General features: G+C 40.7%; 1 pseudogene; it reads right to left on the reverse strand.

The window, feature by feature from the left end:
* Positions 1 to 9,338: 9,338 nt before the first annotated feature.
* LOC110579727 lies at positions 9,339 to 10,105 on the reverse strand (annotated as a pseudogene).
* Between the last annotated feature and the right edge of the window lie 16,738 nt (positions 10,106 to 26,843).

Consider the following 26,843-nt stretch of genomic DNA (forward strand, 5'->3'; position numbering starts at 1 on the left):
GCACTGTCCCGCCTGCAGCACCAAAAGAGGGAGGCGGCTCTTTGCTCCCTGGACACATTGTCCCTGCAGAAGGCAGAGCTTAGGTAACACCCGTCCCGGCCTTCTTAGCCATGAGTTGGAAACTGGTCCTTGGTGTATATCAATTGCACTTCCAAATTTTCTGAAACTCTCCTTGAAAGGAGAGTGCTACATTACAAACAACCACAAGCTCACTGGCCTATAAGAAGCCATGTCTGTTGTTTATGCTTCAGAGGGGTCCCTTGGGGCTCAACCAGATGGTCCTGCTGATCTGGCTGGGCTCACTCATCTTGAATGGAAGATGAGTGAATGCTGGCTGATCAAGGATGACCTCGGCTGGAGTGACAGGGGGAGAGATCTGGCTCTGCTCCCTATACATCTTTTGTTGTAACAGCCTAGCTCAGTCAGATAAAGGCACAAAAGTGAGCAGAAATTTGCAAGAACTCTTGAGCCCGAGGCTTGGAACTGGCACACTTATTTTCAATTTGGACATCCTGTAGTTTTTTATTTGCTAAGTCTGGCAACTCTATACTTCATTTTACTGGCCCAAACAAAGTCCTGTGGCCAAGCCCAGAGTGAAGGGGCAGGGTAGATCACCCTGACCACACTGGAAAGCCTTGCAGAGTTATCTGGCAAAGGGCAAGGATCTAGGGCTGGTTAGAGTAACCCAATGAACCTACCCCATGGGTTTTTTTTAAAATAAACTTCTATTTTTCTGGCTAAGGACCATCATATTTATAGTGACCCCCCTCGTGGTCTCTTTACCTGCATGCTAGCCATAGACATAAATCTTATTTTCAGGACTTTAGTTTCTGCTTCTAAGAGAAACTGAGAAGTGGCCATACTCCCTTGCTAAAGTGACTCCTGCCCTCACAAATCTTTGCAAACAGAGGATTCAAATTCCTGCTTTGGCACCATGATGAATTTCATCACCCTTTGGCCCTTTGTGGTCTGAGAGAGTCAAAACTGTACATGTGAACTCAGAGAATATCAGGGTATTATGGTGCCAGAATCACTTGTGAGAAAGAATGACAAGTGAGCGGGAAAAAGGAGGCGCAGAGCCAAATGGGGGCTAGAGACTTTGCAAGACAGAGCCAAGGAGTGGCTAAGAAGCAGGCAAGGGAATTTAAGTAACTCAGGTCACGGTTTCCAAGCCTGCTTAACCACCTGAAACACGTGAGATATCCTACATTTCTTTCTTCCCTGTGAGGACTAGGACTCCTGGTCCATATAAGCCTTAGAAATCCAGTTTCTCAACTTGTTTCCTTACAGACTTAGATGCATGTCAGTGTGAGTGGGATAACACCCCTTGACGGAATTAAGATTGGTTGGAAACCTTCCTGTGCGAAAACTGATTGCACATAAATCTTAGTTAATCTCTATTTTTCTCAGTTATATTTTGTTAATTTCATGACCAATATCTCTATGCATTAGAGATAATGAATACAAAAATTATATTTGACTCTTCATTTATTTGCTTACATTTTCGACTAGCACATTCTTTGATGGAAAAACCGTACCGATTCTGGGCTAGTGTGGAATACTCAGAATTTGGTTTCTGTTTTTGTTAAATGCGGTAACCTCACAGTTTTTCTGATATTTAAGTATTTCCTTCGTTAAAATAATATAACTGAGGACTGGAGGAAGAGGGAGTAGTTATTAGCATGATTTAATTTTACTGCTTTTGAAGTAGCAAATATTCATTGACTTGCAGATAAATTATTTGATTTCTCTGAAAAAGTGTAGTATACAATGAATGACGGCTGATGATGTGTTTTCTTGACAAGTACTTTTAAGAAGACTATTTCTAAATGCAAAATGCCAAGCAAAATCTTGGGGAAAAGCTGCATATTTCTTTAGTGAGTTCATAGTGATCCACTGTACCCTTTTCATTTTGTTTTTGCTCCTTAGAAATCCCTTATCTATTTAGGAATTTCTTTTTCCTGCTTTGAATGGAAATACCCTGCAGAGCAAACCACTTTATATATCTGTTTTAAACTCTTGATTGGTTCATTAAAATTCGTTTTTAAGAGTTTTTTGTGTAGCTTGGATTTATGACCCTAAACACTTAAAGTCAACAGTGTGTCAAGTCTAGTATGGCTGATGGAGTGGAGAGAGTATTTAGTACAGTACTGAAATTCTATAAGCTTTGGCAATAAAGGGTAGAGATCTATATTCATTTAGAAACTAATATTGGAAAATAGTGCCTTGTAATTTTATAGCATATCATCTCAGTTGATTCTCAAAATTATTGTTGTGTGATGTAGGCCATTAGGTAGCCATATCCCCATGTTAATGATAAGAAAACCAAGCCTCAGAGAGGTTGACTGAATGGGCTGGTGTCATCCTGGTATGTTGAAGAAACAGAATAAGAATCCATGTTTTCTGTCTGCAAGACCTGACTTTTTACATGATGGCATATGGCTTTTAAGACTGAAGCAGTTAGTTAGGGTTAGGCCTGGACATACAAAGATGGAATGAGACACCAACCCTATTTTCAAGAGCTCATTGGGAGGTTCACTGAGAGACAGACAAGACAAAGTGTGCTTCGCAACACAGTTCAGGGACAAGGAGAGGCTGAGGGTGTAAGGGAAGGAGGACCCAATTCTATCAGGGTTGGGAGTGGGAAAGAGTTTAAGCCTTATGGTTACAAGAAGGAGTCTCGGTCCTCGACAGCATTTCTCTTCCACAAGACCTGACCGTGAAAGAGGAAGTGTTTTTGTTTTTGTTTTTGTCTCCCCTGTGGTCAGGAAACTGAGTGATCAAGGAATTGAACTGATGGTATTGAAGACAGCAACTCCAGCTGAGCAAGGAAGTCTGTGGCGGTTGAAGAATTCTAGGTCTTGGTGTCAGGAGCATTCCCCAGGGAAGGCAGCAGGGGTAGAGCCTGTAGAGGAGATGATGAGTCCAGACCTTTGCCCCCAACTGGAGCTTCAGACAGCCATTGTGGCAGATAGTACTTTCCAGAGACGGCCACAGGCTCCTTGGCAGTGTCACCTTCTGTTCCGCTATCGAAAGGCTGAGTCTAATTCTTCTTCCTTTGAATTTGGGTGAACTTGCGACTGCTTTCACCAGTAGAGTATGTGAAGGGGACACTGTGTGATTGCCAGGACTGGTTGCAAAGGGGGAGGCAGCATTGTTTGCTGGGACACTTTTGCTTGATTCAGGCTACTTTCTTCTTCTTCTTCTTCTTTTTTTTTTTCATTATGTTATGTTAGTCACCATACAATACATCATTAGTTTTTGATGTAGCGATCCACAATTTATTGTTTTCATATAAAACCCAGTGCTCCATGCAATACATGCCCTCCTTTTTTTTTTTTTTTAAAGATTTTTTTTATTTATTCATTTGACAGAGACACAGCGAGAGAGGGAACACAAGCAGAGGGAGGGGGAGAGGGAGAAGCAGGCTTCCCAAGGAGCAGGGAGCCCAATGCGGGGCTCGATCCCAGGAGCCCGGGATCATGACCCAAGCCGAAGGCAGACGCTTAACGACTGAGCCACCCAGGCACCCCAATACATGCCCTCCTTAATACCCATCACCAGGCTAACCCATCCTCCCACCCCCCTCCCCTCTAAAACCCTCAGTTTGTTTCTCAGAGTCCATCGTCTCTCATGGTTCATCTCTCCCTCCAATTTCCCCCCCTTCATTTTTCCCTTCCTTCTCCTAATGTCCTCCATGCTATTCCTTATGTTCAACAAATAAGTGAAACCATATGATAATTGACTTTCTCAGCTTGACTTATTTCACTTAGCATAATCTCCAGTCCCATCCATGTTGCTGTAAAAGTTGGGTATTCATCCTTTCTGATGGCTGAGTAATAGGCTACTTTCTATAAAAATAAGGTCAATACGTCAAGGATGAACCATTTCTGTATCTTTTCTGTCTCATCTCTATCATCTATCTGTCTAACTATCTATCATCTATATCTCTTAATATGAGAGACAATTTTTCTACCACCTTTAGCTCTATTCTGCCATTTTTTTCTTACTCTTGGAGTCAAATTATGGATATGTAAAATTTGTTCATACACAGAATCAGAAATAAAAGTTGAAGGTGAAAATGGATCTCTTCCTTTATAAGAAGACCGTACTTCTAGAAAAGGGCTGGTGAACAAACTTCTCCTAAACCAGGCTCATGTTTACTCTTCTGTTTTGAGGTTTTTGTCTATCTCTCTGGTTTCTCCTGCTCAGTTTTTTTGTTGCCACTTTTTGCTCTGTCCATCCCGTACTCATTGCTGGTTTCCATGGTTACTCCGTAGTCCCTCTCTCCTTTCCTTTTTATTCCTTCTTCTTCCTACATTTTCCCTTCCTATCTCCCTCCCCACATTCTCCAAGGGTGATCTTATCCTCGTTTTTGGCTTAATTACTATCTAGCGTGGGCAGTCCTTAACTCCACAAGCATTTATTGACTGTCTTCTGTGTGCCAGGCATTCTTCTAGGAACTGGGGATGCAGTTATAGCTTAACAGTTTTAGTGGTTTTAGGCTTGCGAATCTTATTTTCAACTGGCAATGATCATCACAGAAATTCAAATATTATTGTATAAATTTACATTAACATAAAATATGTGTTCTGACGATGATGAATGTTTAGGAAAAAATGAGAAAGTGGTTAGCAGCTTGAGCCAGCAGACTTTTCCTACCTCTTAACTTGGAAAGAGTATCTGTTTATCCTTGGTATTAAGGTAGCATGATTGATGAGAAAATAATTTTCCCTTTTTGACACATATTGCAGTGGGTAGGATGCAGTTGGGAAGTCCCCTGTGCTCACAGCTATTAATGGCAGGAAACCTGTTTGAGGCAGATGCCAGAAGAGAGGGAACTAGGAAGTGTCATCTTACTCTGGTCTACTTGGCTCTCACACTTTGTGGATTGTACCGGATCACTGTGAGCCAGCTTTCTGGACTTTAGATTATCTTGATTGACTTCTTTCTTGGACTGGAGTTATTTGGTAATGTTAATAAGGACTTTCCAGAGGAATAGCTAGGAAAAATAGCATCAAACCACTCATGCAGTTGAAAGCAGACATCTTTGGTGATATTTATATTGGGCAGAGACTGTGCCTTATTTTGGGTTATGCATAAAGACATTCTTGGCTTCCAGAATTCTAACCCTAATGTAATTTGCAAAATTATTTGGTTTGGAAAGATGTAGAAAAGCCAATTTTAAATTGTCACGTAGTTTTTACTTTCAATTCATTGAGGAGCTTAAAGATCAAAATGAAGCCACACCCCACCAGTGCTATTAAAAAACCCCCAAACAGTTCACTAAAAAGAAAAGAAAAGAAAAGAAAAGAAAAGAAAAAGTCTATCAAAGTAAAAACAAATAGCCCACATTTTTTCCTACCTAGACTATTTGCTTCTAAACTTTCTGGGTGTTTTTTGCTTTTTTATTGTCATGCTGTTGAGGACTCCTCTTCCTTTTGAATCTAAGACACCAAAAGGCTTTGTTCTGAAACTATTTTCCACCAAAGCAGCTGGTGGTCTGGTAAACACAAAAAGAGTGCTTAGTTTTTAGGAAGCCTAGCACCTTCTTCTTAGATCCCCGTTCTGCTGTTCCCTACTGTAGGTCAGTACGAATCATCTTCGGCTGTGTCTCGGGAGCGGCTCTCTGGTATTTCAATCCCAAAGACCCATAGGCCAATTTTGAAGTCACACCCAGCCACAGTGATGGGCTCTGTTGCAGGCAGCTACTTTGAGTTTCCTTTTGTGTGGCTGGGTCAAGAAGATGCCAGTGAAATTGAGGAGAAACACAAAGGCATCTGCGCTGGGGATGGGATAGGAAACAGACAGGAGAAGTTAATGACCTAATGGAGTGCATGTTTGGGTAGGAGCAATATCAAAACATAAAATTTCTTGGAGGCATGGTAACTGCTGAGTAGAGCGCAGTGGAGGGGAGTGGAGGAGGGAACGCATTGGGTATCAGGTTCCAGGCAAGGATTTTCCTAACCTCTCTTATTTAAATCTCACAACAAAATTAGGGCATGACTATTATCCCTAACTCACAAATGAGAATGGGAAAGTTCAAAGCCTGAGACAGTTTGTGCCAGATCAAGCGGCTCGTAAATGGAAGGGCTGGTCTTTGAACCCAAACTTGAAGCCAGAAGCTTTGCTTTTTTCCAGCACCCCACGAACACCACACGATAGAAGCTATCCATCGACTATTTTATTTCATGATGCATCGAGAGAGTGGGCCACAGTGTCCTCAGGGTTGCTGGAAATGTGACATCTGACCTCGCTAAGTGAAAACAATTGGAGGAATGAACTTCACAGGGAATTAGGGAAACCATTTACAGTCTCCAAATGTCAGCCCAGAAGATAGTCTTGACACTCAGCTTGACAATCCTTATCTGTGGCATCAAACGACCAGCGGTAAACCTGAGTCTCTGATTCTCCTGTTAGAACCAAAGCAACAAGGAAGCGTGAGCAAAAGAAAGGATAAGGTGAAGGGTTTTGTGAAGATGCAGCATCTCAGTGGTGTGGTTTGCCCCTCACCTTCCACTAATTGGCTTCTGAATGCTTTTCCTCCAAGACCTAATTAGAAACATCCTACCTGGTGCTTTAGCAATGTGAAGATTCTTTCTGTTGTTGTTAAGTAGGTTTTTTTTTTTTCTTTTTAAAGAAAGAAACTTAATTCAAAGTTTAGTTTCAATATGCTTGAATTTTAATCTCATATTTCTTCGCTGAGGCACATTTTTTTCTTTTGGATCAGAAAGCCCTCCTGGCTGCTACCAAGAGTAAGAAATACCGTCCTGAGACAGATGTCTATTTCCCCTGCCAGGCTGGTGTGGAAGCCGACCCATGTTTCCTTCCCCATCTGAATGGCGGGGGAAGCAGCAAGAAGATATCAAACATTCTGCCTAAAACATTTTTTCTCACCCCAATGCTCTTGCCACATCCAGTGTCTTTTAAAATAGCAACAGAATGGCTCTGGAAGTAGATGGTGTTGGTAGAAGGTGAGTGGCTAGGACCTCTCAGCTTATGAGTCATGCCTGCCCGTCTCAAGAGCAGGACAAGTCTGGGGCTGGATTTAAATCTCAGCCATGATGGTTTATAAGCATTTATGGGACAGAACTTGTTCTACAACACCACCTCTCCTGTGATCTTGGGATTTTAATTAAGGCTCACACATTGACGACAATGGGTGGTAAGTGCTCATGTTTTGTAAGGAAGGTCTAGACATTTCTTTGTTGACTTTATTGGGAAGTAGGAAAACTAGTCTTTGAACTCTGTCCAAATTGCCCACCACCCCCAGTCTGTGTAAGAGAAAATGAGATGATGTGAGGAGGGAAGAGGAGAAATCTTTGAAGGGTCCGAACAGAATTAGAAAATGCCAAGTTTTTGTCCGGTTCTTCTTTCTTGGCCTCAAATCCTGGAAAACCATTGTTAAAGGCGGGGGCCATCAGATGGAAAGGAAAATTAACGTGTCATAATCCTGCTGTTTGCTTGATGACCTAGAACAGAGATGGGCAAACTTTTTCTACACAGAACCAAATAGTAAGTATTTTAGGCATTATGGGCCATGTGGTCCTAGTTGTAGGAACTCAACTCTGACGTTACAGAGAGACGGCCTTTCTAGACAATAGGTAAATGTGGCTGTATTCCAATAAAACTTTATCTCTAAAAATCTGTCAGTTTTGGCCTGTGGGTCATAGTGTCTGGACCCTGATTTAGAGATTTACCCATTAATTCTCTGGGTTGGATCACAAGTGATTTCCCAGAAGAGTGTCTGATGGGCATTATGAGATAATGAAGACTAGAGTGTCCCATAATGGCCCAGTCAAGAAAAGTTGTGAAAGACGTGAAATGGGCAAAAAAGATAACTGGGTCTTTTGAAATGGAAGCCAAGCATCGTCTAGATCACTCTTGGTTATGTGATTCTCTGGGATCTGCAGCTTTTATTCTCTTCGAATTACAGATAATCTCTCTTTATAATTTAGTTTATATTATTTATACTCTAATTTAATTCTATAGTTTCTGTAAATTCTAGAAAATTGATTGATAGTAATACAAATTATTTTTGTCTGGAGAGATGCAAGTGAATTTTGTTTGATGGGTATTTAATTCATTCCCCCCTCTTTTCCTCCAAAGATGCAAGTTTTATATCTATTCTTCAAATTCCTTTCGTTCCAGATTCCCGAGAGCCTAATTTGTAACTGCACTTTGGATTCTCCTTTGAACTGGTTCTAACATTGTAACTGTTCCCTCATTAGCTAATGAGTTAAGGACCATTTTTGATGAATGTTCATTTTATGTTTGCATAAGAGTTGTGATTTTGTCCCTTAACATCCAGGAAAGGAGAGGGAGCACTAGAGGCAGTGTGTTGAGCCCCTTTTAGGCATCACTTCAGAATTCTCTTGGCCCCTTAACCTCTTCCTCCATTTTCTGCTGTTTTCTGCAGGTATAGTGAGAGAGGGCCAGGCCTCAGGCCTGCCCTGCATCGCCTCCCCTTCCTGCCCTGGGGCTTCTCTGATAAAATGGCGCTGAACTCAATGTGCTTAGCTTGGAATACTGGGGAGTTAACCAGTGGGGTCACCACTTGGCCAATGGGGGATGAGAGACAATAGATAAATGCTTTCTACTTTCCTCAGTTTCCCTCACCCCCAGCTCTGAGATGCATTTCATAAAGGTCCATAGTCTGTCCTCATAGGATGCTCATCTTTATCCTTCTTGGGGGCCAAGTTGATAAAACACACCTGTAGTGGCTTTTCCTCCTTCTGTTTCTTTCTTCTTCTCCTGTCCTCTGGCTCCCTGGGATCAAAACCGTACATAAACCACCTGCATGCAAGCCTCTGCCCTACTTTTGGGGAACTTAGACTAAGACAGGAAGAGACCTCTACTTTACCCATTTGCTGGACAAGCTTTCCTAGTTTCCTAGAGACCAAGTGGACTCTGGGCAGGATAGCCAGGAGTGAACTCTGTTGGAAGGACCCTGCCCGGGAGGAGTGTTTACTGGGGTGAGGCGGCCCTGATGGAAAGATATTGCATGAAGTCTACAGACAGCGGGTGGGAATTAAGCTGGAGTAAAAGAGGTCAGCCTGAAATTGCATCCCCTGCCCTGAAGATTGGTCCAATGGGAGGTCGCTGAAGAGGACTTGGAAAAATTTATAAGGAACCTCATAGAAGAGCCAGAATTTGAGGACTGCTTTGCAAAAGTCATTAGACATAAAAGAGGACCATAAAAAGCATCAACTGAAAAAAAAGAAGTTTTATTCCCTTACCACTTATTCTACTTGTTTCTCTCTCTCTCTCTCTTTTTTTTTTTTTTGGAAAGAGAACTTTTTATTACTTTTATGTACAGAAAATTCAACAGTGTCCACTCAGCCCAGTTTGGCAGCCAGTTCTTTAGTCTTTGCCTTTTCCAGCTTGACGATGCAAGCCACCGGCTTTGGACCCAGGACATTGCCTCCAGGGGCAGTAGATGTCATCATATCTGTCATTGTCATTGGTCCCGATACATTCCACCAGCTTAGCCAGAGCTCCTTTGTCTTCCAAGTTCACCTGTGTGAAGGCAACAGTGGTGCGGATCTTCCTGTGGACCAAATGCCCCAGCCTGGCCTTCCCCTTGATAGTGCAATAGGGAACTCCCATCTTACAACACAGGACAGGCAGGAAGACAGCCAGCTCAATGGGATCCATCACATGTGCAATCACTACCAGCTGAGCCTTCTTGTTGTCCACCAAGGTGGTGACACTGTTAACCCCAGCTTGAAGGACAGGCCTCTTAGTGGTGACCTCCCCTTTGCCCTCAGCCTTCTTCTCAGCCCAGGCCAATAATCTCTGCTGCTTCTCTTGCTTTGTCTCTGGTCTGTACTTGTGGGCCAGCTTAAGCAGCTGAGGAGCTGTTTGGTGGTCCAAGGCCTGGGTGAACTGGTTAATCGTGGCACTTGTAAAGTTTATAGAGAATAGCCCTTTGCCTGTTGTAGCCGGATGTAGAGGGGCCATTTGGGCTGGATGTCCTGTCCGGTGCCAAAATTCTTGGGCCTTTTCTTGAACAGGGGATTGAGCACCTTCTTGGCCTCCTGCTTCTTCACACCAGAGGCTTCGGGGCCACCTTCTTCCCCTTCGCCTTCTTTCCTTTTGGCATCTTGGATGGGTGGAAGAGAGAGCTCCACTGGCTTCTCTTGACCACGGAAGAGGTAAGGTGACCTTGAGTAGGTGAGAAGCTGGATTAACAGAGGAAAAGAAAAGAGAGCATGCTGCCTTCCCTCTTCACTCATGTCTGTAAAATTGTGGGTTAGGATAAGCAGTGCAGGAGGTGAGAAGTTCTTAAATGTCTCCAACATCTCTCCTCTTTCTTGTAGTGGCATCGAAAGTTTGCCAAGCAGTTCAGTCCTTTCCTAACTCCCTACAATGGCCAGGTTTCTTTAACAATTTTAGAATTTTCACTTAAAATGCATTAAAAGTAAAATGCCCATTGCTGTGATCTCTGTGGGGAAAAAAAGAACAACAACTTCTGAGAGATTGAAAGTTGTGAGTTTGAAGTTGAGATATTGACATTTTGATTTGGACTGGACTTTTTAAAAAAAATTTATTTATTTATTTTATTTATTTATTTTGAAAGAGAGTGAGAGAGGAGGGGCAGAGGGAGAGGGAGAGAGAGAATGTCAAGTAGACTCTGCTCTTGATCCCACGACCCCAAGATCATGACCTGAGCTAAAACTAAGAGTTGGGCACTTAACCAACTGAGCCACCCAGGCACCTGGACTGGATTGGACTTCTTAACACTGAAATTCTTTTAATGACCAAAAATGCCTGGAAAGCTATGGAATCTGCCTCAGGTATGGTCAAAGGGCCAGGAAAGGAAAAGTTGGTAGTATTTAAGGGCTCTTTCTTGAGTTTGTCCCATTCAATAAATTACTTATTTAACTTCCCTGATTTTATTTTCCTCATTTTCTTTTAAAGTGGGGATACTAAACCTGGCTTATGAGTTTGTAAGGATTAAACTGGTTTGCAAGGGTTAAATGAAATGCTCAGTGTGGGGTCTATTGACTGACTGACTGATTGATTGAAACGCGGGCACTGAACTCAGATTCCAATGGCCAGTTATTTTCACTCCTTGAATGATCTCAATTCAAATGATCATCATCAAATGTTGTCTGCTCTCAAACCGCACCAGTCAGTCAGTCTTTAAATACTGCTCTAATCATCCGAGTGTCTTTTTCTCAGATAACTCAAATGGAAAGGCAGGATTTTTTTTTTTTATTACTGCTTAGATGACATTTTCTAATTTCTATTTTACATCCATCAGAGTAGCCCCACACTTTCCCTGATACACCTCAGTGTAATTTCCCCTTTGTTACTGAAGAACATCAAGGCACCCTGCCGTCAAACCTAGCAACCTAATTAATAAGGAGCATGGGCTGAGATGCAATCTTTAAAAATTCTCAAATGTTCTATCCTGAGTGATTTAATCCTGGGAACATATACATAAATTTCTGCTCTAAGTCATAAGATGTTATTTGTCACTCATCAAAATAAGATTGTCATTTTCAGGATGAATTTACAGAATTGCCAGAACTTATTATTATTATTATTATTATTTTAGTGAATCAGGAGTGCTTCCCTTTTTGCTCCATGTGTTTTTGCTCCATGTGTTTCTTATCAGCAAGATAAAATGACAAGAACGATGCGTCGTTCTTGTCATTTTATCTTGCTGAGAAGTATGTGTACAAAGCATCTTGTCTTGGGACCGTCATCAGGTCTGACTTACCATTTTCCCAAAGCTCAACTATAAATAAGAGAGTTTCTCTTATCACCCCTCTCCTTTCATGGTCTCCCCCACCTGAATTTACTTTGTAAAATTTTTCTGAAGAAGGGAATAGTGACATTCGGGGAAGAATTAAAAAAAAAAAAAAGTCCAGATGCCTGGGTGACTCAGTCGGTTAAGCGTCTGCCTTCGGCTCCGGTCATGATCCCAGGGTCCTGGGATGGAGCCCTACATGGGGCTCCTTGCTCAGCGGAGAGTCTGCTTCTCCCTCTCCCTCTGCCTCTGCCCTTTCCCCCTTCTCGTGCACTCTTTCTCTCAAATAAAAAAAAAAATTCCTTCTAGGGTATTGGTGGTTATTCCAATGGCCCATAACACATTCACAGAAGAGCTATAGATGTCCTTACTTGAGTCCATGGAGGTGCAGGATCTCCTATGACAAGCAGTAGTACGTCTCCCCCCAGGTTTGGTCTCCTCTGAGGAAGAGAGGACGTCTGGCAAGTATCATGTCTATTTGGGCAGCTGTGTGGCCAGTCTCAAGCAGGGTGGGCCCTTCATAAAATGTCTAAGTTACAAAAGTTTGACACAGGTACATTTTGGTTATTATTTTAGCTCTTTTTTCCTTTCTCCTCCCTTCCATCTGTCCTAAGTGGCTCATGGTTCCTTACTGTCCTGTGGACCCTACTACCTGCAGGTACACAGTGCTTGGACATGTAGTAGGTCCTCAATGAATCTGATATATGAGTAAATGACATACTTGACTGAGGTACTTTTATCCCTACACCGTTGCTAATGGGCGTGTTTTTCCCTGCAAGGTTGTAGTTTACAGAGTGTGGCCATAGATGTCATAGACAAGTGGTAGCGCTGTGATCCCCGTGTCCTCAAACATTCAAATCATCAGGAGGCCCAATTAAAAACATTTTCATAACATATATGGCTATAATTTTCTCATGTATGTAGATGAAATTGGGATTAACTAAATGCAATGATGCTTATAGGCCTTACTGGACAGGGTTTAACATAATACTGAAAACCTGTAAATCTGTATTTATTGCCACGAGAGGATGTTGGTATGTTATTTTGTGACAGAAATGAGTTGTTTTTTTTTTTTTTTTTGAGAGCGAATGCACAAGCTAGGGGGTGGGTGAGCAGCGGGGCAGGGGGAGAGGGAGAGAGAATCTTAAGCAGGCTCCATGCCCAGTGTGGATCCCGACGTGGGGCTCAATCTCACGACACTGAGATCATGATCTGAGCCAAAATTAAGAGTCAGTCGTTTAACCAAGTGAGGCACCTTGGCACCCCGAGAGAAATGAGTTTTACTTATTTGTTTTATTATTATTATTATGTTAAAGATTTATTATTTATTTGAGAGAGAGAGAGAGAGAAAAAATCCTCTCATAGACTCCCCCCTGAGCAGGGGATCCTCTTAGATGCCAACTGACTGAGCCACTCAGGCACCCAGAGAAATGAGTTTTCAAACAGTATGGAAAGTATAACATCATTCCTGCAAGGTAGTATATAAAATACTAGATAGATGATAGATAGATAGATAGATAGATAGATAGATAATAGATGTAAATCAGGACAAAAATAAATGATCTGACAGGTACTCTTCATTTTTAGTTTATTTCTTCATTTCGGTAGAATATATCATCCAGTTGATTTCTGAGCAAATGAGCACAGGAGGTTAAGTAATTTATTTATTTATTTATTTTATTTTATTTTTTAAAGATTTTTATTTATTTATTTGAGAGAGAGAGACTGAGAGAGAGAGCACATGAGATGGGGGAGGGTCGGGAGGGTCAGAGGGAGAAGCAGACTCCCTGCCAAGCAGGGAGCCCGATGTGGGACTCGATCCAGGGACTCCAGGATCATGACCTGAGCCGAAGGCAGTCGCTTAACCAACTGAGCCACCCAGGCGCCCATGGAGGTTAAGTAATTTAGATCACTCGTTTTTTTCCCTGTCACGTTTTTAATTTATAAGGTTAAAAAATTCTCTCATTTCTTTTTTAAAAATAACTTTCTATTCTTATTCTATGGATGTGAATTTCTATAATGTCCTAAAAATTTATTATGGTTATTTAAGTGTTCTCTATTTTTTTGTTAGAAAAAAATTTTTTCTTATCTGTTTGTTTGAATTTGGACTTTCCTATTTGTCCTTGTGAATCCTGGTGATCTCTGACTAAACTGGTCATATTTGAGAACAAGGCACTCAAGATCGATGGAAGCTCTGTGCTTGTGATGGGGCTTTGTCCACTAGTGGCCCTTGACAGGGGTTCTCTGACTCTTGCTGGGTCATCTAAATTTCTCCATCTTTTTGCTAACATGGGGTAGGTTAGGAGTCTGCCTGCCAGCATTCTGAAAGGTGACCAGAAAAGGGACTGGAAGATCTCTGTTTAGTTTATACATTTTCACTGTCATATCCCTCTTTTCAGTTTCTTGCATGACCCCAGGGATCCACTTAGCCTGGGACTACTAAGTCCAGAGCTTCTGGTTTACATGCTCTGCATACACATGTTCATTCTTTTTCAGATGGAGCAGGTGGAAACCAAACATCTGGGGTAGAACCAGCATCTGGAAATCTGCTGACGGCCTCTTCAGACTTCAACCATAAAAGGTCCTAAAACATAATACGCAATATGTATAAAAGATATATTTGACTTAAAAACACATATATTTAATATATTAAGTATACTTCATATATTACAAATGTAAATTTAATATATTTTAAATATATTATAGCTGTATTTAATTCAGGGAACAAATAGTGCTTTGACCATAACTTTAGATGATATATATAGTTCTGCTGGAAATAGCTAATTATATAGGCAATTAATTAATTCATTTTTACAGTTGTTTCTATAGGTAGTTAACTTAAACAGGTGATTACTTTTCATATGGTTCCTTTTCTTATATATCATTTTAATCTATAGAAAATACATGCTTTGCTATAAAATATTAAGTTGGTACACAGGGGGATGCAGTAGAAATTAAGGTCCTTTCATCTTTTTTCTCTCCCATTCAACCTGCATGCCTTCCAAGAAGCAATCACTTTTAAGAATTGGAGTCAGTACTCTCTATTGCTTTTTTGGCTATTGTTTCTAACACTTTCCCTTTGATTAATTTATTGTGTATTAATTAGCATGCCTACTGAAAATAGATGGAAAAGTTTAGGATACCTCCTCTCAAATGCAGATCATTTGGAACAGGTTTGGTGGAGGGTAAACAGCTGTGCCTTATGTGAATTCTGGCTCCTTCCAGGGGCTTTCAATTAATTATAACAGGCCAATATTTCCCCAGTTACCATGGCTAACTGAAGGCTGACCATCATTCAAATTGGTTTTACAGATCATAACATTTGGGTATCAGATTTTAAGAACGATCATTTTAAAGAGTTTCCTGGTACTCTGTGCTGGGAGAAAGATCCAGTTGGGAGAATAAGAATGAGATGAAGAATTTAAACTGACACCCAAATGAAAGCCTGTGTGCTGTGAGAAGCATTCAAATAATTTTTTAATGAACTGGTTCCTTTGACTTATTTTAAGATCTATATGTAGGGGGAAATAAAAGCATGACAGGAATAGAATAGACGAGAAAAAAATTAAACAAGATTCTGCCCCATTAGTTATGACTGACAAGGAAAAGATAATAGCCAAAAAGCAAATGGAGTTTGTTGGCAGAGGGGGATAATGATAATGGGACTTTCACAAATATATCAGGGAAGAAATAGATAAAAGTTTTTAAAAAGTTCAGTCGTCAGTAGAGATAGGCATACTGTGAATGACTCCATAATGGTGGAGATATTGGTGTTTAAATTCTTTCATTACCAGGAGACATAAAGAAGGGAAGTTCAGATCACTAATGAGTAATAAAGAAAATTGCAAACATGGCTATGAAAAATGCAGATAAGTGACTGTTTGTACTTGGAAAATTTGAACGTAGCTCTATCAGTACATCTGGTTGACACACTTCCTCTTGAGTAATGTGAGAATTAGCTAATGTGCTTACAAACCACTTTGGATGCATAATTTTCATAAGATAATTGTGCTGATTTAACATGAACTAAATCTCTCAATGCACCGAAGTCTAGAGTTGCCACTTTTCAAAGAAGGAAAGCAGGGAAACTGGAATAACAAGAATTTGAGGTTTCTATGATTTTATTCTTCAGATTGACCATCTCTCTCCCTTAGCTCAGAAGGCCAAGAGTCACAAAGAGCTATGCACAATTCTTTATGTCATGTGAGTTTAAGCTAACAAAATGTAACCACATGTGCCATCTCATTTCCTCCTCCCCTATATTTGCCAAAAAAAAAAAAAAAAATTCCAGAAGAGAAAAAAATAATTGTTGGTTCATTGATCAAATGCAGGGAAATAATATAGTAGAATGTCTAATGTACAAAGCATGTCTCCACAGAAGTATCTGCTGAGATGTGGCAGGGAAATATTAGAACTTCTACTTATCTATTAACCTAATTCTATAAACATGTTATCTAAAGTGAGAAATAAATTAATTTTATGAATATTAGATTTATTGATTGACACTGGCATCCTTATTTTGGAGTGTTCCACTCCAGAAAGATTGGGTCTTGGTAGATGTTTGATCACTTGCTTATTTTCAGCTTCCTGCAAACTTTTTATAGACCATATGGGTCTGTTTACGTGGTTTTATAGAAGGTAGTATCTTGCTTGAATCTCGATCTTTCAATGGAAAATGAACTAATAAAAATTCCTGGAAAGACATTACAGATAACATAGTATCAGTGACTGAGCAGGGGCAAACATCAAGAACGTGGCAGAGCTGACATTTCACTCACCCTCACGTGAGTGGTTGGTTACCATGTAAGAGGTAAAAACAATAGCAAGCTAATCATCTAACTAGTGCACATAAGGCTTAAAAATGATCAAGAAGGCTTTTTCACATGTGAATTTACACTTACAACAGGGATTAGCTGCTGACAGTGTGAGGTCATCATGATTCACAGAATGTTTAAAAGTAGTTTTATTTCACTTTATCTCATCCTTCAAATTGTCTGAGTTTTCTACATGTATAAAATGTACGAATAGGTATCTGTATTTTGGGAATGCTTGTCAAAATGTATTAATGGTGTACAGGATTAAGAATGCTTGGAGATCACTGTGTGTGAGCAGGTAGATCAGAAAAAGATGCAGCAGAGATTCTCAAAGAGGGTGCTCCCTAATGCTTAGCTGTGTTTATTACCTTGTATATCATATTTAGGTATAAATTCCATGACACACACTTTGCAGTAACTAAATTACTCTGCTATTTTATGAATTCTTCCACAAGTCGTTCACAGCATTTTCCCTGTTTTTTCATGGTGTGGAAATAAATGAAGACCAATCAGATGAGAAAAGCAGAGGCTATTTATTTAGGACCTGTTTTAGTTTGTATTTGGCAGAGACTCAAAGGCAGGCAGAGGAGTGGGAATGCTTGAGAGTGGGAAAAAGTGATAGCTTTGGGTGAGCCCTGCTCAGAGGCTGCTGGCATGGGGGAGTGGGAGACAGGATAATCAGAAGGTGGGCATCCTCTGTGACCGGTTGGGGGTGCGTATTTGACTTTCTCTGATTGGTCCGAATTGGAAGCAGGGGCAGTGATTAGGCAAGCTGTCAGTTGCTAATGGAATCCTGGCCATTTGGGACTCACTGTTACAGAAGTTATTGTTTAGCTTCCTGGATTGTTACTAGAGGTAGCAATCTGACTTGCTGCAAGTCTCATAGCAGGTGGGTTTCCTGGGCTTTGTTTTGGAGATAAAGGGCTTGCTTTCCTGGGCAGGTTTCTGAAGGTTGTGGGTCAGAGTTCTGTTTTTACATATAGTCTGGCCATTGTCTATTGTATATTTAGTCTTATAACGGCTATTTAGAATGTTCCTTTTGCCACTCCTCTTAAAAATGCACTCTGCAGGGCGCCTGGGTGGCTCAGTCTGTTAAGGGTCTGACTTCAGCTTCGGTCATGATCTCAGGGTCCCTGGATGGAGCCACACTATTGTCAGGCTCTGCGCTCAGCGGGGAGTCGGCTTCCCCCTCTCCCTCTGCTCCTCCCCCTGCTTGTGCTCTTGTTCAAATAAATAAAATCTTTAAAAAAAAATCTACTCTGGGATATTGCACTAGTATTTGCTATTTTGACAACTTACTGAAAATTCTACGAAATGACTTAAAAGAATTAGAGAATCCTTCCATTCTGCCTCCTGAATGTTGCAGATAAAAACAATAGTGCTGAAATCACTGCTCTGGATACTTCTGGGTATTTGCCCTTTCTACCCTTCGGGAAAGGGAATCTACAACATCTAAAAAGGGAGAGGCTGTGCTCCAGGGGGTCTCTGGGGTCTTTCTAAAAAAGCCTTTCTGTTTTTAAAAAATATCCTTTGCTTTTTTTTTTTTTTAAGATTTTATTTATTTATTTGAGACAGAGAGAATGAGAGAGAGAGAGTATGAGAGAGGGGAGGGTCAGAGGGAGAAGCAGACTCCCTGCTGAGCAGGGAGCCCGATGCGGGTCTCGATCCAGGGACTCCAGGATCATGACCTGAGCCGAAGGCAGTCGCTTAACCAACTGAGCCACCCAGGCGCCCAAAAATATCCTTTGCTTTATTGAATCCTCTTAACACCTCCAAGAATTAAAACTACAGCAAGAAGGACAGAAAGAAACTTAAAGCAAAGCCAAGGTCCAATCTTGGGACCAAATACAGAATTAAATTTGGATTCTAGAGATTGGGTATTTAATATACTGCTGTAAAAAAGCATTCTGGTGGTAACAGCTCCTTTGTCCCCATGACAGTGACACCTGAGCAACACATGGGTCATGACCTCCCAGTGGTGGCACTCTTGAGAAAGTCTATGGGAAAGCTGTGGCATCTCATGGGTAGGATCACCACCACCATTTGTCTTCAAGGCCATTAAAATCCCACTTACACTTATATTCCCAGAAAGTACCCCTTCTCATGTAATTCGAGCAACTCCTCTTTCACTGCATTGTGCACTTATATACGAAGTAAAACAAGTGTGCTAAAAAAATTCAGTATATTCCACTCAGAAGTGTCCAGTTTAAACTGCAAAGATGTTCATTCCAAGAGGCAGAATTCTTCTAAGTGTATGAAATTGTGATGAAAATTACATTGCTTATTAAGAAAGAAAAACATTTTTAAAAAAATACCAATTTAGGGTGCCTGGGTGGCTCAGTCGGTTGAGCGACTGCCTTCGGCTCAGGTCATGATCCCGGGGTCCTGGGATCGAGTCCCGCGTCGGGCTCCCTGCTCTGCGGGTAGCCTGCTTCTCCCTCTCCCACTCCCCCTGCTTGTGTTCCCTCTCTCGCTGTGTCTCTCTCTGTCAAATAAATAAATAAAATCTTAAAAAAAAAAAAATACCAATTTAGGGACACCTGGGTGGCTCAGTCGGTTAACCATCTGCCTTCGGCTCAGGTCATGATCCCGGGGTCCTGGGATTGAGTCCCGCACTGGGCTCCCTGCTTGGTGGGAAGCCTGCTTCTCCCTCTCCCACTCCCCCTGCTTGTGTTCCCTCTCTCTCTGACAAATAAATAAAGTCTTTAAAAAATGCCAATTAAAAAAGACTATGGAAATCACCACATAGGTTAGTTTTGAAACAAGTGTTTATTACATTTTATTAAATATATTAAATCCTTTGAGTAATACTTGCTCATCAGAGGGAATTTAGAAGACACAGAACAATGAAAAGAAGGTATAAAGGCCACTCAGTGTCCGAAAACACAAAGAAAACCTAAAGAAAACCAGTGTTATGTGGATGTATTTCCTTCCTGTCTTTTTTTTCTAGGTAAGGTATTTTAAAAAACCATGTACATAGAGCCATACTCTTTTTCCAAGATTTGTTTTCTGTCTTCTTGCTCATTTCTTATTCACACTTAAACAGAGTCATTTGTTTAAAAAGTAAAAAAAAAAAATCGCAAGGAGCTCCCTGCAATTCTGTTGTATTTATCTTATGCTCTTCATCTGTCTCAAGTGGGAAAGGGGAGAAGGTGGCAGTTAGCCTACTGGAAAACCACATTCAGGTCTGCTAATGTTCTTCTATTCCCCAACCTTTAGACCCAGAAGAAATTAAGGGGAAATGGTATAACCAACTATTTAGTTAGATAGGCCAACAAAGATATTTAGGGAGGTTTCCCTGTTGTGTTCTCGCTTCTCTCAGTGGTACTGACCATGAGGCTGAGTAGCCTGACATTACACAAAAGAAAAGAGAGTGAGCTGTGGACTGACATAGAGGGTGTGTCTGAAAATACTTCTGTTATGTGGGAAGACATACCCTGCTTATAAATAAACATATTATGCTATTTGACTGAACATGATGTCTTTGAATAGTAGGAATTTTGTTTTGTTGGTATTTGTAATTCATTTACTCTCCTGCCCCCTTTGTCCCTCAGAGTTATTTCTAGTTATTGAGTTATGAAGACATGGTAAGGAGGAGTTCAGAAATGTTGAGTTTACTGTATTTGCTGTGGATTTGTCTTTTGACCATGGATAGAGACTTCTCAATACCCAGAGGGACACAGGTCTTCACAGAAATGAACACCTTAACTCTCTCCAAGGGTGTGGTCAATAATCTACCCATTGCCATGGAGAAAGGGGACCATTTTTTTTTAAAGATTTTATTTATTTATTTGAGAGAGAGAGAGCAAGCACTAGCTGAGGGGCAGAGGAAGAGGGAGAAGCAGGCTCTTGCTGAGTGGGGAGCCCGATGTAGGGCCCCATCCCAGGATCCCGGGATCATGACCCGAGCCAAAGGCAGATGCTTAACCAACTGAGCCATCCAGGCACCCGAGCAAGGGGACCATTCTTCTCCATGGGCCAGATATTTCTTCATCAGCATTTCCCTGAAAGCAGTGATTTAAGTAGTAATTACTGAAGCCCTGTAGAGATAGAGTGGGGCAGGATGAAGGTGGATGGTAGATCATAGATCAAGTATGCACCCTAATCTCATTACCCAGTACAACACAAGAACTTTAGTTGATGCTAACTAAGCACTAGGTGGGGAGACCAGATGGTAGCGAGAGAGTCTGAAAATTCCAGAAGTGAATTGCACAAAAAATTTGATCTTTGGTTATGCACAGATCCAAAAAGACCTTTTGACTTACGTTTATCATCCAGGAATCAATAAACAGCTGGTTTCTATTCAGTCTGGGTCATCAGTCTTAATACCAAAAGGCAAGTGTCAACTCAAGGCAGCACCTAATAAACATTGCACAGTTCCCCGTACTTTTCTTCTCTGAGTCTGCCCATTCTCTCTTTTGTTTTCCCCAACCCATAGCTGGTTCCTTTATGATGCCCTCATCGCTCCTCTTCCCCATCTCCTATATTTCCTGGAACAGGCTACCCCTTGAGAGTAATGTTCAGAGAACTCTCTTGTGCTTTGCCAACTTTACAAACTCTACCTGCCCAGTGAATGTCAAAAATCTCCCACCTCTACTGTTTTCTGCAAGCTCTGCAGAGGGCTCGAGGAGTACAGTGACCAGAAGGAAGAAGAGCTTTCGACTCTTTGGACTACAGTTAGAATTTATTTAATTCTCAAAACTTCCCTGGGGTCTACTAGACACATTTTCTTTCCCCTTTTTCAATATTTTTACTTTACTCCATGTGAACTAATAATCCTGACCTTGATCTTACTGTGATAAGAGAGCATTTGCATTCTCCCTGCTCTGAGAATTTATAGAACAAAACTTTCCTACATGGATGGACCATTGAAGGTGCCTGGTCTAAATCAGTTTCCCATTTTACCAAGTCATAGAAGGTTCCAGAATGCTGCTTTAGCCTGGTCATTCTGAAAAGAGATTCCACGAGTTTTCAGGAAGATCATCCCACAAATGTAGCAATGATTGTATTTTATAGGTTAGAATATAATTAACATATTTTTTTCTGATTAAATTCCATTCCATCCACGTTAATTTGCTAAACATTTCAAGCCATAGCTAAAATTTAGGTTGTAGTCGATTAAATTATTATAAATAAGACTGCTATGAACATCTTGGTACATAGTTTTTCTGCATTTAAGATTAAGGTAGTATACCAGAAGAAGAATTTTCTACAAAAAGTCTCTATCAACACATGATCCTTTTATTATTTCCTTTTTGTTGATTAAAAAAAAGTCTACATAAATCCTTTTTTGGTGCTATGCTATTAAAATTAGTCCAACTAATATTTGCTTCATTATAACACCAAAGGTTAATGAATACTTACGACTTTCATCTTGTTTTCCTGTTTGTGTATTGTGTTACTATTTAATAGAGCCTGTAGGTGAAACTGAATTCTTGTTTATTCAATTAAAAATGCATTCTTTCAATTGAAGATTAGTCAATTAGGTAATATGGCACTTTAACATCGAAACGCCTTAAATTGAAGAAATAAACCCAATTACATGATCACTTTATTGAATATAATTTCTGAACGGCTAACTAATAGATATTGGATTAAATTTTTTTTCAAAAGATCATCGCATCAATGAGTAATTTCAAATATAAACCAATGTGCATAAAAATAAAAATAAAGATTCTATTTTGAATCATCTATAAAATAAAAGTAATTGTACTTCAGAATTTTTTGGTATCTATGAATATTTTAAGTAAAAATGCTTTCATCCCCATATATTTCTTTTTTTTTTTAAGATTTTATTTATTTATTTGTCAGAGAGAGAGACAGAACACAAGCAGGGGGAGAGGCAGGCAGAGGGAGAAGCAGGCTCCCCGTCAAGCAAGGAGCCTGACGTGGGACTCAATCCCAGGACCCTGGGATCATGACCTGAGCCGAAGGCAGCCGCCTAACCGACTGAGCCACCCAGGCGTCCCTCATCCCCATATATTTCTTTTAAAAAATTAGTTAAATTTTTGAGAAATCTTGTGAATAGGTCTAGGGTGTGGGAATTCACTGAGAAAGTAAATCCTTCTTAGGTTTTAATTTGACATCTCATAATATTTAATGATCCATCTGTATTGTATGGGATACAAAGAAATACAAAATAAGTTCACTGCATTCAAAGAACAATTTACAAGAAAAGTGCAAGGCAGGGGCGCCTGGGTGGCTCAGTCGTTGGGCGTCTGCCTTTGGCTCAGGTCATGATCCCAGGGTTCTGGGATCGAGCCTGGCATCAGGCTCCCTGCTCCGCGGGAAGCCTGCTTCTCCCTCTCCCACTCCCCCTGCTTGTGTCCCTGCTCTCGCTGTCTCTCTCTCTGTCAAATAAATAAATAAATAAATCTTAAAAAAAAAAAGAAAAGTGCAAGGCATAAACATAAAGAGTTGAATCTTTTATCTGAACCCCAATTTAACTGCAGACTTGGGCCATTTGAGTATCACAGGTAATACTACATAAGTTCCAAATTTGTAATCAAATTTCTGTGATAAGTTGCAATTTGATAAAGAAATAATACATGCAGAGAAATTATTCCAGGGATTATTTGTGAAAGAAGCACCCTAACTGCTTTGAGTGGGCTGAGCGTGTCAGAGAAAATTCCCGAAAGAAAGAGATTTGTATCCTATCAAAATTTCCCTAATCAGTAGCTATGTGGAGAATTTGTGGGAGGAATGTATATAACAAAGCTCTTCTATATGGACAGACCTTGACAGGTGTTCTGCCCAAATCACTTTTCATTTTACCAAGCCATAGATGGTTCTAGAATGTTGCCGTAGCCTGAAAATTCTGAAATGAGGTTGACAAGTATTCAGGAAGATTATCCCACAAATATCACACGAGTCACAAGTATTTTAAGAGCAGTGGTTTCTTCAAATCAGAGTTTGAAGCACAGGAGTCCTAGTTAGTGGGTAATAACAGTGCTAGGCCACCTTCACAGAAATATAGAAATCTCAAAGAGCTTGTTGCAATTTAGGCAAAGGTAACATGAAATTTATGATACAAAGACATACAATCGTAAAAGGCAGACTTCATCTTCACTGAATGTGTTGGCTTGAGTCCTGAGAAGCAGACATCAAGGCAGAATTGAACATCCTGGAGACCTGTTCGGGGAAATGTCTGCGAATGGTGAAGGCACAGGAAGCAGATTAGGTGGAGAAAGCCTTCAGACCGTAATAAAGGTTGACACTTATGAAAAGAGCAAGGGAGGGAAGGAAGATTGGTTTGGAAGAGCCCCAGACTGCAGTGAGCCTCTGAGAAAATCGCAGGCACGGAGCCAAATCAAGGTCGAGGTGGACCGTACCAACTCCAGCCACAGTAAGATTGATGGTAAATTATATGTGAAAGGGTGCTTGGATTTTTAGTAGCACAAGATTATCAAGGGAAGGGGAATATTATATTGCATTTTATTTTTTAAAAAAGATTTTATTATTTATTTAGAGACAGTGTGAGCAGGGGGAGGGGCAGAGGGAGAGGGAGAGAGAGAATCTCAAGCAGACTCCCCCACAGGGGGCTCACTTCCATGACCCTGAGATCATGACCTGAGCCAAAATCAAAGAGTTGGACGCTTAATCGACTGCGCCACCCAGGCGCCCTGGGGAATATTATATTTTAAAGAGAGGCGACTGGGGTTTCAATTTCTGGCAATATATGTCAGACTAGATGGCATAAAACAACAAAATCTTGGCTGAAACAGAACAGCTTGCTGAATTGGCCTGGTAGAATATAACAAAGCAGAACATTCTGGATAGTTAAAGAAATCCTAGGGACCAAAGATGGCGAGGAAACTGAGAAGCTAAGCCGAATATGAGCGTTAACTTGTGTCTGCCTTGTGACGGAGGTGGATGCTGGTTCTGAAGACCATGGGCATACATGTCAATGGTCATTAAGAAAAAAGTAAGAATGGATTCTCTGGTCTTAGTAATGAGAGGACTTAGAAAAGAAAATGACCCTACCCCAAACGCCCATATAGTGGATCCTAAAAGTAATTACCCTAAATGACAGTAGCATTGGCGGTGCGGGATACAAACAAATGAACACTGTACCACAAAGCTATTTACTAGCATGGGTGGGGGGTGGGGGGAGGCTTATTGGTCTTTTTGACTTGGGTTCCGGGTGGGAGAAGTCTCCCTCGCGATACCATAATTATAAGCCTATGCGTACACAGGTTTGTTACACTACTTGTATGATTTGGTAATCTGTAAGCCAAGAATTTATGATAACGTAGCATCCCCTCCAAAATTTGGTTTGTTTCTGGTAATTTCTCTGGGTGGCCTGACAGAAGCAACACAGAATTTTTCCAGGGAGGTAGAGTATCAACCCATCTCCCCAGCTGTCCCACCTGTAAAGTCTAAGTGAACATGCATTGATGATCCAAAATTATGAAATATGAAAGGGAAAACACTCCCAAAATAAAAATCAGCAGATTCATCAAACAGCTGAATTAAACTCTGAAGAATTTGAGGGAATAGAATCAGCAAAGGGAGGCTTTAAAATAAGTAACTTTAGAATGACTAGAATCTAATCCACAACTGGGATACTTCATAGAGAAACACTGTAAAACACAGAAAACATTCACTTCAAAGGAAAGATCTTAAAAGCAGCCAGGAAGAAAAGACACATTACTTAAAAAGTAATGACAGGAGGTCAGCAAACTTCTTAAAAGCACCAGTGGAAGACATTCAGGAAAAACATTGCAAATAGAAAGCACAAAACAGTAGATACATACAAATATGACAATAAATAAATGTAAGTGGTCTGAATTTGATGAAAAGTCAACAACTTTTCTGATTGCACTAAAAATATCACATTAGGTATGAGCTGCTTACAAATGATCTTTAAAACATAAGGTCCGTGGACAGAAGGGAGGTGGGCGGGGGAACGAGTGAAGTAGGTGATAGGGATGAAAGCGCACACCTGTCATGATGAACATCGGGTGATGTAAAGAAGTGTTGAATCACTATTTTGTACACCTGAAACTAATATTACACTGAAATTTAAATGAAATCTTAAAACCCATAAGGTGAATGGAAGCGATGGGAGAAGTTATGTCACAGAAATATTAACCAAACAAACATCAGCATAGCTATATTTAATTCAGACAAAATAAATTTAAGGCCAAAAGCATCTTTAGGGATAAAGGGGTTACTACGTAATCATTACCATTTTAGCTCACCGGGAATTCTATAATTCTATACTGTATTCTCTTATAATAGAGTTCCTAAAATTGCGCTCATTCATTTATTTAACATTAACTGAAAGCCAAGCTATGCCAGAGTCTGTTCTAGGTGCTTGGGGACACACTGGTGAGCAAAACAGACAAAAATTTCTGTGCTCATGAAATTTACAATCTAATCTTTGGGTATAAATGGGGTATAAAAGATTTAAACCATGCAGTTAAAAAGTTTTGTTTTGTGGAAGTATACGCCTGCATGTCATGTGACCTTCATAAAAACTGTCCACTTACTGGACTATAAAACAAGTCTCAACGAGTTTTAAGAATTGGTCATCTGCAGACCACATACTTTAAGCACAGCACAATCATGGAATATATCCATGACTAAGGATAGCTGAAGGATAACTAAAAGAAAGGTAGCAGGCTGGAAAGAAAAGAATTTTGGAGAAATGAAATATCAAGCAACAGGATTTCTGAGAAGCTCAAGCTGCTACCTCTAGACCAGCTCAGTGTCTTTGGTTACACTTGTGGGACAGCCTTTATATCTTGCCTGGTTCTTAGTCAGGAGTTCCCCTGAACTAGGATAATTCTGGCTCTCACCAGCAACTTCCCAGGATTCCCTATAACCTGGACAAATTTCTTAAAGGTGACTCTTTCCTTAGAATGTCTAAATCTCAAGATATTCTTTTCTTTTTTGAGTTGTCCTACAATCTGTATCATTTTAGTGTCTTGAAAGTAGCTCTGATTGTCGGGCCCATGACGCTTGTTCTGGTCATGCCTGAATCGAGGTGGGGGGGGGGGGTGTGTCCCTGGGAGGCTAGAGCTGCCCTGAATTTAATGTTATGGCAGGACGCAGGGAGCTCCTCGGGTTATCCTGGTCTAGGAGTCCATGACTGGTACTTCCCTACTGTGTGGCTGGCTCACATGGCTGTGTTAGGGAACCAGAATCAAGCCGGTCCAACCTCAACTGCCTTCCTTAAGCTACTGGGACCACCTCAGGATTAAGCCCCAAGTCACTGAAGGGAAGCCTTATAGGTATCTGCAAGGTTTGTCCTCTTCTTGAAC

This window comes from Neomonachus schauinslandi, chromosome 13, assembly GCF_002201575.2.
Source record: "Neomonachus schauinslandi chromosome 13, ASM220157v2, whole genome shotgun sequence".
Lineage (NCBI taxonomy): Eukaryota > Metazoa > Chordata > Mammalia > Carnivora > Phocidae > Neomonachus > Neomonachus schauinslandi.